This window comes from Zootoca vivipara, chromosome 8 (assembly GCF_965207765.1).
Source record: "Zootoca vivipara chromosome 8, rZooViv2.hap1.1, whole genome shotgun sequence".
Classification (NCBI taxonomy): Eukaryota; Metazoa; Chordata; class Lepidosauria; order Squamata; family Lacertidae; genus Zootoca; species Zootoca vivipara.
In genome coordinates this window covers 28,974,097-28,986,400 of record NC_142591.1, presented here as the reverse complement: position 1 = coordinate 28,986,400, position 12,304 = coordinate 28,974,097, and positions in this window count along the sequence as shown.

Genomic DNA, 12,304 nt, shown 5'->3' with positions numbered 1-12,304 from the left:
AGTTCGCTCATCTCTGCTTCTCCTGGCCATCCTCCCCATGTGTTTATTTAATTATTTTTAATTATTTCCGAAGAAGGCTTCTGTGACATTTCAAGAAGATCTCCAAATCAAACACCCAGTTTCCTACCTTTATTCGAAATATTGTTAATCTACAATTAACACAAATCACATGGATATTTTTATATTGTACTTAGCATGTACCACGAAAGAGATTTTGAAAACATTAAGCTGTTTGGAAATGGCTTTGAATAAAATTAATACAGAAATAAAAATAAATAAACCCATGAAGAGCGATGTGTGATTTTTCTTTCCCCTCCCTCGTGTGTCGACTGGAAACAGAACCCACCTGTGCATCACTGTATGTTTTCTCTGATTGTGTGTGTTGTTTTTTTCCAGTATTTTGCAAACAGAAAAAGGAGTGGTAGATTCACAGATTATGTGCAGGAAGTCAACTTTCCACATGGTCACTGTTAATTCTCAAAAGAACTTAAACTCTTTTCATTTCAGTTTCAGTAAGCACAATATGGAAGCATTTAGCATTTTGTTTTGTTTCGAATTTAGGGCAGCTAGTTATCTCTGTAAGAGTTGTACAAACAGCAGTACAATTAGGCTACAGTTCTAATTGTTCTTGGGAATAAGGGCAAATAAATACAGCGAAGCACACAGACGCAGAATCAATACCAGGGTGGGGCAGTTTAAATCATAACAGGTTATTATTAGCCATGTTCAGAAATTTGCATAGTCTTTGCATGCCCATAACTTTCTGGCTTTGGCTGTGTGCCAAAAGCGATACTATCTTTTTACAATTAATTACATGCCTTAATGACCTACCTAACGTTGCAACAATTCTAGGCAGTCAAGTTACATTGCACACATTGCCCTGAAAACTGGAAGATCAGGAAGACAGAGTTGGGCAAACAGATCATTTTCACTGTAATAAAGAACAAACACACAGTCCTGTAATCAGGGGAGAAGAAATACTCTCAGATCACAGATGTCGGCTTCTTGGGACCAATGCCTTCAGATGTTTTTTGCTGCCCCTTTATTACAGCACTCAAATTAAGTGAATTAAGCACGCATCCCTTCACTTCAATGCTAGGGTGTAAAAATAGTTTCACATTAAAATGCAGTAGAGTTCCCACTTGTTGCTTGCTCCATACTTCAGATTTAAATAGCACACATCTAGACCTCTCTAAATGACATTACAATATAACTTTATGCATATTGCTGAGCATATTTCAGTATGAGCATTGATCTGATCCCAACTTTTAAATATTACTTCAGAATGTATCTCAGACTGTGTCCATTATCATATCTTGGCACAAACAGAACTAATATGAATGTAAGCCTGGATGACTCCTGCAAATTGTCACATATTGAAAAGAATTTTAGACAGACTAGGGTCCCATGATAATGTAACAGGACACAATAATCTCGCACTTGTTAGGATAGCCCAGGCATCCCCAAACTTCGGCCCTCCAGATGTTTTGGACTTCAATTCCCATCATCCCCGACCACTGGTCCTGTTAGCTAGGGATCATGGGAGTTGTAGGCCAAAACATCTGGAGGGCCGCAGTTTGGGGATGCCTGGGATAGCCTATCCATCTGGTGCTATCCAGATGTTTTGGACTCCAACTCACATCAACCACCCCAGCCAATGACGAGGGATGATGGAGATTATATTTCAGTAGTACATCCAACTAGCAAAATACTCATCAGTAGGATGGACTGGATGGGTATATTGAGGGGGTGTTTCTGTATGTTGCAGAGCCTCCTGAGAAAGGTAGTTCAAAAGCAACCTACATCAGCCCCCTAATACAGCCTTCTAAAACCTGCTGCCATTCATGAAAACAATAATGTAAGCTATTTTGGAAGAGCTGAAATGTACTTTCTTGTGCAGTGCATTCCAGCTTCAGTACAAGTGAGTCATGGTGCTCTGACACTCAGCAGTTCTATTTTTCAGCATTTGACAGCATAAATGTACAAACCCCCTCCACACACACAAAATAGCTACCAGGAAACAGCAAAATCTTGCCAATCTTTATTTCTGATATCTCATTTAAAAAAAAATCTCATTACACTTATTTGTGGTACCTGACAATGAAAGACAACTCAATGTCAGAGGTAGCAGATGGACTTTAGCTCAACTACAGGACTTTATTTGAGCGCAGTCCTTCCTCCTCCTCTTCTTCTTCTTCTTCTTCTTCTTCTTCTTCTTCTTCTTCTTCTTCTTCTTCTTCTTCTTCTTCTTCTTCTTCTTCTTCTTCTCTCAGCTGTTCACTTAATGGAGAATATAAAGGGCTGCTCTGGGAGGCACCACTGGGGTATGGGCTAGATCTGACCCTGGTGAGCTCAGAAGCTAGGGAGAGAAGCAGGTTTTGCCCCATCTTAAATGTATTCCAGATCTCAATCTGTTTGATTTGTCCTGTTGAATTTTCTGGAAGTCATTGGAAAATTGGCATGGAAGCTCTTCTAAGGGTCAAGATCAGGCTTCCTCAAACTCTCCCTCCCCCCCAGATGTTTTTGGCCTACAACTCCCATGATCCCTAGCTAGCAGGACCAGTGGTCAGGGATGATGGGAGTTGTAGTCTCAAAACATCTGGAGGGCCGAGTTTGAGGAAGCCTGGTCAATATGATGACCTACTAACTGTGAAGCTTCCTTGTTGTCTGGCTAGTTTACTAGCAGCTCCTTTGCTAGAAGCATTGGATACTGCCTTATGGGTTAAGTCATTGGTCTAGTTCAGAAGATCTTCAAAGGTTCAGGCAGACGTCTTTTCCCACCCTACCTAAAAAAGCCAAGGACTGAACCTGGGACCTTCTGCAAGGAAAGCATGTGCTCTACTACTGAGCTACAGCCCTTGCCCATTTGCTTGGGTGGGAATGATACAGAGGCTCATTGCCCACTAAACATCTCCATAAGGACATAAAAAGAGCCTGCTGGATCTGGCCAGTGGTCCTGTATCTTGTTCACATGGTGGCCAATCAGATGCCTGTGGGAAACCCACAAGCAGGACCCAAGCTCAAGAGCACTCTCCCCTTCTGCAGTTTCTATTTAGAAGCATTACTGCCTCTGACTATGGAGGCAGTGCATAGCCATCATGGCTAGTAGCCACTGGTAGCCCCATCATCCATGTTTTTGTCTATTCCTCTTTTAAAGCCATCCAAGTTGGTAGCCAAGTTGGTAGCTTGTTGGAGCAAGTTCCATAGATTAACCATGCACTGTGTATGTCCAATGTATGTATGTCCATGATTCAGGGCGGACTAGGGTCCCAGGAATAAACATTTTTCCATTTTGGTTTTTTGCCATAAGACCTTTCACATATTCACCCTTAATGCTCTTTTCACCATTTGGGTGCAAAGCGACACATTCTGACCACATGCTCTACACTGGGCATAACAGGAGAATTTGCTACATACACTGCATACTCACACAACACATATTTGCTTTCTAGGTGGAGAAGCTAGTTCCTGGTCTGCATGGATATGCAGTACAAAATATAGGTGTGTATCAGTGCCTAGCTCTGCTAATGATTAGTGCCAAACTTGCTTCTTTGCAGTTGCCATTAGGATGAAGCCTCATAAGAATAATCCCTTTGGAATGTTGTACTTCACACCCAATACCAAAATGCTACATTCCTGAGATTAAGACAGCAGATTCAAAACAAGCAAGGCGGGTGGATCAAAGATACTTTCACTTGCACTGAAATACAGACCTTTTCCTTTTCCTTTGGATACCGCAGCTTCATTTTTAGTCAGGTTCCACTGTATCTCTGTAGAGTTCTCCCTTTTACAAAGGACAGTGTGCGGTCTTCTTAAGTTGCATGCTTACTTTTGGCATCTGCTTACTTTCCTGCACTAAACACAAGTAATAATTTGACCTACAAAGCGGTGGTTAAGACCACCGCTTAAGGCAGAGCTTTCCAAACTGTTCATGTTGGGGACACACTTTTTAGACGTGCATCATTTTGTGACACAGTAATTCAGTTTTGCATCATTTCGTGACATAGTAATTCAGTTTTACTAGCAAACCGGAGGTTAAACTAACCCCTTTCCAGCAACCAACACACTAACATGTCATGACACACAGTTTGGAAAGCTCTGGCTTAGGGCGTTCACAGATAAAATAACCTTGCTGCAACATATCCAGCATAAGCAGAGTGCATTGTATTGCTTCAGGCAGAGATGACCCCAAACACTTTGGTGGTAGAGGCAGACAATCCACATGGTTCCTCCCCTACAGTAGCACAATCCTGCAGCTAGAGTGCCTGCAGAGGGTCAAGATTCAGAGGGTGTCCACTTACCTATGCCATACCGTCCAACTTTTTCTGATCAAAAACCAGGACACGCATCTTCTGGGAAGTGCTCCCGGGCAAGTCACATGACTCACGCAGCACTCCCGCCCCCCGAAAGCATTTCTTTTACAGGGTGCAATCTTGTGCAGTGTCAAAAAACACATGTTTTAGGGCGCTGCATGAGATTGAAAATCCCGAAAAAAACACAAAAAGCGAGAGCACGGCATGGGAACATGTGATATTGTGGCACCCAAATGGCTGCCATAATCTGAAGCAAAAAAAAACAGGATGTCCCATGAGTAGGCCAGACCAGGCCCTCCTGCACCATATGCACTGGCCTGAAGCAGGGGAAGGTTTCACAAGCCACAGTCCCATTGTCTCAACTGTACCACTGGGCAGTGTGGGAGGGGCGCACTGAGAAAATTTCTAACTTCTTCAGCACATACTGCTGTTATGTGCTTGTATTTGGTCACAAAAAAGAGAGAGAGATAACTTGACTTCTTTGGGGGAGTTGTTTTTCTTCAAAGATAAGCCAATTCCTTTAAATGTCATTTACGCAACCACCCCACCCCACCCCCCTTGCATTTCAAAGTCCAGGAAGGAATCGCAACCCACAATCCCAAAATCTTACATGTGAGTAATTTTTTTGGCAGTCAGTACTAGTTACATGTCAGCGTTTTCCATCTGAAAGCTTCTGTTAAGACACAGGGGCACTTCAAAACATAACATTTTTCCCACATAGAAAAAGAACTTCTGGTAGGAAGATGTATGAAAAATATATATGTACCCCCATCATTTTTCACTGTATGAACACACTGAGTGGGTTTGTGCAGATGCTTTGAGAAGATGAATGTATGACCCCACTATGCCGTCACATGCAGAGGGATGTGGACATGACTGGTGCTATAATGTGGATTATAAATCAGTACCTGTGCAAGCAGTGTCGGAAGCAAGTACTGAAAGAACTACAGGATCAGCAATCACACGAAAAAGGTAAAGGTAAAGGACCCTTGGGTGGTTAAGTCCAGTCAAAGGTGACTATGGTTGCGGTGCTCATCTCACTTTCAGGCCGAGGGAGCCGGCGTTTGTTCACGGACAGCTTTCCAGGTCATGTGGCCAGCATGACTAAACTGCTTCTGGCACAACAGAACACCATGACAGAAACCAGAGCGCACGGAAACGCCATTTACCTTTCCGCCGCAGCAGTACCTATTTATCTACCTGCACTGGTGTGCTTTTCAACTGCTGGGCTTGCAGGAGCTGGGACAGAGCAACAGGAGCTCACCCCGTTGCACAGATTCAAACCGCTGACCTTCTGATTGACAAGCCCAAGAGGCTCAGTGGTTTAGACCACAGCGCCACATGGGCGTACCCAGGATCAAAACTAGGGGGGGCAAGGGGAGGGGCCAAGGCACGGAAGGGGAGGGGCCACAAAGTGGGCGGGAACGGCGAACTCACGCTCCGCCGGGCTGTGCCCCTCCCTAGAAGCAGGGCTGGTGGACGGAGGCGGAGCCCAGCCCAGCGGAGCGCGAGTTCAGCGTTCCCGCCCGCCGCGCTCTCTGGTTCCCTGCCGCGCTTGGCCTTGCCAGAGGGCGCGACGGGGAGCTGGAGGGAGGGCGCAGCGCGGCGGGCGGGAACGGTGAACTCACGCTCCGCCGGGCTGTGCCCCTCCCTAGAAGCAGGGCTGGTGGGCGGAGTCGGAGCCCAGCCCAGCGAAGCGCGAGTTCGGCGTTCCCGCCCACCGCGCCGCGCTCCCTGGTTCCCCGCCGCGCTTGGCCTTGCCTGAGGGCGCGCCGGGGAGCTGGAGGGAGGGTGCGGCGCGGCGCGGCGGGAATGGCGAACTCGCGCTCCGCCGGGCTGTGCTCCGCCTCTGCCCACCAGCCCTGCTTCTAGAGTAGGGCAGCTGCCCTAACTTGCCCCGTGGTGGGTACGCCCTTGCAGCGCCACCCACATCCCAATCACACTAACATGGGGCTAATGGCAACAGGTGATTTTACAGCACTGGAGCAGCTATGGCTGGACATGAGGGCCAAAGTCCAGCGATCCACATAGCTCAGCCCCTCCCCAAAAGCGACCACCCTGAAAGTGGCAGATCAGCAGTAGTAAACTGACACCCAGCCCACTTTATTTACTGCTTTTATATCCTGCCTTTTTTCTCTAAGTAGTTTAAGATGGCACACACTAATCCCCACAATAACCCTGTGAAATAGGTTAGGATGAAAGGTAGTGACTCGCCCATATTATATAAATGAATATAACAACAACACAAGTGGCCATGGTGGGTTGTGGATTCTCTCTTAAAAAACACAACAAAGGAGTCTTCCTTTTATAATTCAGTATACAAATTAAATATATTTAAGCATTTCTCCTGATCTGCTTAATCTATTCCAGTCATAAAGATAAGGTGATCTCGTAGAGTTTTATCATTTATCATAGTTTTATAATTCTAGGAAAGTTCCTTGTAATTTGCAGAACTAGATTTGTTTTAATAAATAGACAACTCATGGTTGCCGGGCTGGGGGGCAGGGGTTTGGGGAACTACTCAAACAGGTTTAACAAAGAAGCCTGCCAAACAAGAACAAGTTCAAACACATTATTACCTGCTAAAAGGATGCCTGAACAACTTTTTGAGATGTGACTGTTGCATCTGAGGGAACATTGTAGCTGCTGTGAACTGGTTTAAGCAAATTGCATTGCATTTTGCCTGGTGTCCATTAATGGTGCAAAGGTGTTATTCCGAATAAATGGAAAATACTACTGCTCAGTTATTTTAAGAAAGTTACGTCATGAGAGAGCCAGGAAGACTTGAGTTCAAATCCTCACTCTGCCATGAAGCTCACTGAGTGAGCATAGACCAGACATTGCTGTCTCTCAGCCTCACCTACCTTACAGGATTTCTCTGGAAATAAAAATAAGGGGGAGGCAGTGTAAAAGCTGTCTTGAGCTCCTTGAAGGAAAGGAGGAATATAAATGTAGTGAAACAGATAAAAGGACAATGTTCTGGGGGGCGGGGAGGGTGATGAATGGAAACTGTGGTTCCCCTTATTTAGAGACAGCAAGGGCCTCTGCTCTCCTTACTAGTTTTTATATTATTTTATTTATTTATATTTTCTCTTTGTAAACCAGTGCAGTGAAATTTTCATGCAGTCATAATTTCATGCATTTCATACTAGAACTTGAAATCAATCAAGTGAAATATACTAGAAAAAATGATTCTGAACAGAAAAGTAAATATTTCCTTGCACAATGCATAATTAAGTCACAGAACACATTAGAGAAAATGCAAACCCTTTTGCTCTAGGAGGCTTTTGCTCTAGAAGGCTTAGTTTGTTCAGAATTGAGTAGTATACACTTCCATAGTTAATGTTTGAATACATTACTTCTAGTAAATGAGTGACCATGGCCACTAGAGGGCAATGAAAATTTGTGTCCCGGGTGGGTGGCGCTGTGGGTTAAACCACTGAGCCTAGGACTTGCCAATCAGAAGGTTGGCGGTTCGAATCCCCGCAATGGGGTGAGCTCCCATTGCTCAGTCCCAGCTCCTGCCAACCTAGTAGTTCAAAAGCACGTCAAAGTGCAACTAAATAAATAGGTACCGCTACAGCGGGAAGGTAAACGGTGTTTCCGTGTGCTGCTCTGGTTCGCCAGAAGTGGCTTTGTCATGCTGGCTACATGACCTGGAAGCTGTACGCCGGCTCCCTCGGCCAATAACGCAAGATGAGCGCAGCAACCCCAGAGTCGGTCACGACTGGACCTAATGGTCAGGGGTCCCTTTACCTTTACCCATGTGCTATCTGAAACCAAAGGGGCTCATTGGTTGCCAGATGTGAATTTTTTCCAGCTCTCCTACCCCACTAATATGACAACACATACTTCCTGCATCCAGATGGCTTTGGAGAGGAGAATAGCATCCAAGTGTGAATCATCTCTACTATAGGCAAACTCACGGACCTGTAACCGAATTGTTTAGTCCTCACTCAAACATACATTATTCTAGATACCTTTTAAGGAAACTCCATGCAACTCCTTTAACCTTTGCACTCTTGCTGGTAGGTATAATAATAGGTTTCTTTTTCTCTCCCTGCCCCCCAACAAATCCTTCAAGTATTACTGGCAACCTGCCAGGAGGATTCCCTTGAACATGTTGTTGCACTGCTGAGACTTACTGGTGCTGCACTTTGATTGGCACCTGTGTTACAAAGCAACTCCTAACCATGTCTACTCAAAACATACTGAGTTCAATGGGGCTTACTCTCAGGTAAACAGGATCAGGGCTGCATCCTTAAATAACACCACTCTAGCCATGAATGTGGTTGAGGACAGTAGAAGCAAATCAAACAAAGCCATAAGAAAGAACCATGATATGCACTCCGGATTACAACCCCAGATCATAGCTGCCAAGTTTTCCCTTTTCTCGTGAGGAAGCCTATTCAGCATAAGGGAATTTCCCTTTAAAAAAGGGATAACTTGGCAGCTATGCCCCAGATAAAAAAAGAAATGTGTTGTGGTCTCTGTACCTGCTTTCTATTTTTCTCGTGTTTCTGTATATGAGATTATAAGATTAGTGAGCACAGTGGACTTCTACACATCCTTCCTACAGGTTCGGGCACGAATGGAAGGAGAGCAAGCTTCTCTCTGTGTATGAAAGTAATGGGGCTGGAGTAGGAGCAGTTCATTTCTGTTTACCCTCCTGTGGGATCCACAGAGAGGTGAGGACGACTCTTTCTCTCTCTCTCTTTATAGGGAGACAGCTCATTAACTAATGCATGATAAATAATTTGTGCACAGCAGGTTCATTAATTTAACATGGAACCATCAGCAGATTGTAATTACAGGGTCCCAAGGTCCTAGAGATGCGCTAGCAATTGTAGCCACCCATCCATTAGGCGAGTTAGGCCTCTGTCTGTAGCAGAAACGCCACACGAAAGACAAAACCACCCCAACGACTTGTTTTGAGAGCTAGTGACAGGTTTCAGAGTTAGCCAAGATGATTCCCATTCCCATTCCAGGTAAAGTCATCTCTGGCCTGTCAATGCCCCCTGGCATGAACACAAGCAGAAGCAAATTTGGATATGGATAGATACCTTTTCAAAATGAGAGCATCAAGTGATACTGCAAGGACCCACTGCTCATTGAGTTTGTATACATACTTAAGAGGCTTGTTTATCATTATATTTAGGTAATGATTCATGTTCTTATGTAGCTGCATTGTTTTACACTGTCTGGATGTTGCATGTCCATATTATAAAGTACAGTAGTTGTGTTCTGCGTTATAAACAAGCACTGCTGGGAGTTTATTTTTGGTTTCCAATTATTTCTCAATATAAAAAAAAACTAGTGTTGCATGAGCACATTTTTATACTGAAAGTGTGGATCAGAGAAACAATTTGAGAACACTGGGTTAATGAATAACAAGATCTATCCAGCCCTGGGTTAGAAAGGAAATGTTTGCTATATTTCAATATAAGCAGTGAATTGTATCTTCACTGAATTCTTTACTAAATTGGTATAGGGTTTTTTTTGCAAAAGGATCCATTACAATTCTATAATTGCTTACTGTGCCGTAAGTCCCATTGAGTTCATTCGGCCTTGGTTCTACATAGGATTACAGTCTTATAAGTAGCTGCAGTGCTTTTTTCTGGGGGGATGCAGGGGTATGCATACCCCTAAACATTTTGTGAATCTAAGTTTGGCCTCATTGAGGGGCAGTATTTCAATATGAGTAGGAAAATGAGAGTAGTACCCCTAAACATTTTTTTAGGAAAAAAAGAACTGAGTAGTTATAAACATGCCCAAGCATTAAGGTGTCACTATTGCTGTATTATAATACAAATAATCCCTCTAGTGTTCAGAGTCTATTAGTTCATAGCACAGACCTACCCAATATATTCTATAAGACCAACAAATCAGGTACAGTATAACTAAACCTAAATCATGGATAGCTGCTCTGAACAGTTTGCTTATATCCAAGTAACAATAAATTAACAGATTGTTTTCGTTTTGGGGAATGGAAGTGTGTTTTAGAGATGATCCATGAGATGAAAAAATCCATTGCTATAGGCTTTTGTAGTTGTGGATATGTCTGCCCACAACCATGGCAGCTATCTATGGTATATTGCCAACTGCCAGGTGTGTGTGCAGTCATTCAAACATACCTGACATGATTTATGCAAAGTATTCTAACTGTCATCCAAACCTGTTTGCACCAATAAAGCACAATTATGTTCCATGGACAAATGGTAGCAAATGCATTTTCCTGCTGAATTATGGGATTCCCTTCCCTTTGTGCATATTGATTCCATGTGGAGACAAACAGCCCAGAAGAGCAGTGGGGAAAACTTCATTCACTAGAAGGAGAAGCAAAAGTACCAGAAGAGAAATTGAGACATGATCAGTTGACTGCTTTCCGTATTGTATTGCACTGCCATTTGCATTCTTAAAACTGTTTTACAAGACCAAAATCTCTTTTTAAAACACTGACAACGGTATTCACTTGTTTGGGTTATCAGTGCAGGGACTGGGAAAAGGTGGTAAGCAAGCAAAATTAGCCATTATACAATAATAAATATATTCACAACAGCAATGGGCCAGCCAACAATCTTAAATTTTGTTTATTATGGTATTCTAGATACAGATTGAACCTTCTTTGCTTAATGTTTACTTTTCCATGCCTTGAAATGAGAACTGCAGTAAGTGGTCTGAAAGCTTGCTACTTTCACAGTTGCGTCTTTGTGTAACGCTGTACCCTTTTGCAAATGTGCCAGGCTGTTTCTGTAGAACTTGCTATTTAAATGTACATTTTCCTTTGCCTTCTGAAGTCACTGGGTGAAATAAGAGTTATTTCCTAGATTAGCAAAATCAGAGATTAAGAATTGTGTTATATAAAGCTGTTCATTTCTAAACGGACACTAAAATATTCCTGTTTTGAAGACCCAAGTATTACTGTATATTGCTTCTGTATTTCTTATGTAAAGCTCTGTTTGCGGAATTTGCTTTATTGCAGTATATTTTGGAATAAATGAATAAAATAAATATAAAATTGCTGAAAGTAAGAGCATCATTTTAGTATCCAGTATGATTAATGTGTTGCAGAAAGTGGAAGCAAGGGCTTTTAGAGTAAGACCAAATCAATTTGGCTCTTTTATTCACATTATGATTCTTTAAGAGACACAAGTAATGTGCATCTAGTTTTTGCTTTTCTGGCAAATATCCAAAAGCGGAATCTGCAGGCATCCTCTGCCATGGAATGATGGGCAAGGTCCAGATTCAGAAACACATGACTTCTGTTTCCTGGATCATATCTTCCAGGGTGGAATTTCCAAGGGACAGAACATCTGGTGATATAATAGGGTCTGGGATTTCCAGGGCCCGACTTTCTGTGGTGTCATCAATCAAACTCAAAGGGGCAAGCCTGAAGGTATTTGGCAGGAGGCATACTACCTATACATACTACTTGTGGGATTACAATGTAAATCCTTTTGCAAATATGCTAGACCTTTGCTTGCATACCCTGGACTCAGCTACATTAGTCAAAAAAGGAGCGATTTGAATACATTATAAACATGCAACACCAGATGGTGCCAGAGAGCACAAAACCTTTCTAGAGTGTTTTTGCATAGGTTTTTTTTTCTTATAATGATTTAATTTCTGACTTATTTATAGCATTTTTCCCCTGTGTATAGACCGCTGTCCCCCCTCCTGACTCAGGTCATGCATGCCCCAGCAATCTGTTAACACTAAATTTCTTTTCAGGTCTTGGTGTAATGTGTTGAGTTAACCTGTGAGAGGGGCTAGCACACTTCATGCCACCCACATGCCATTGTCTTTCCATTAGACCTCTAACTCACGGATCTTGTGAAGCTGAGGGCTTTCTGTACCTGCTACCCAATCATTTTAAACCCTGAAAAACCCCAATTTTCAAATGAGCACATGAGGCTCCCCAGTCCCTCCACAAGTTTAAAGATAGCAGAAAGACAACAGGGGTGATGTTAGTGCACTCAACTCCCACCCCC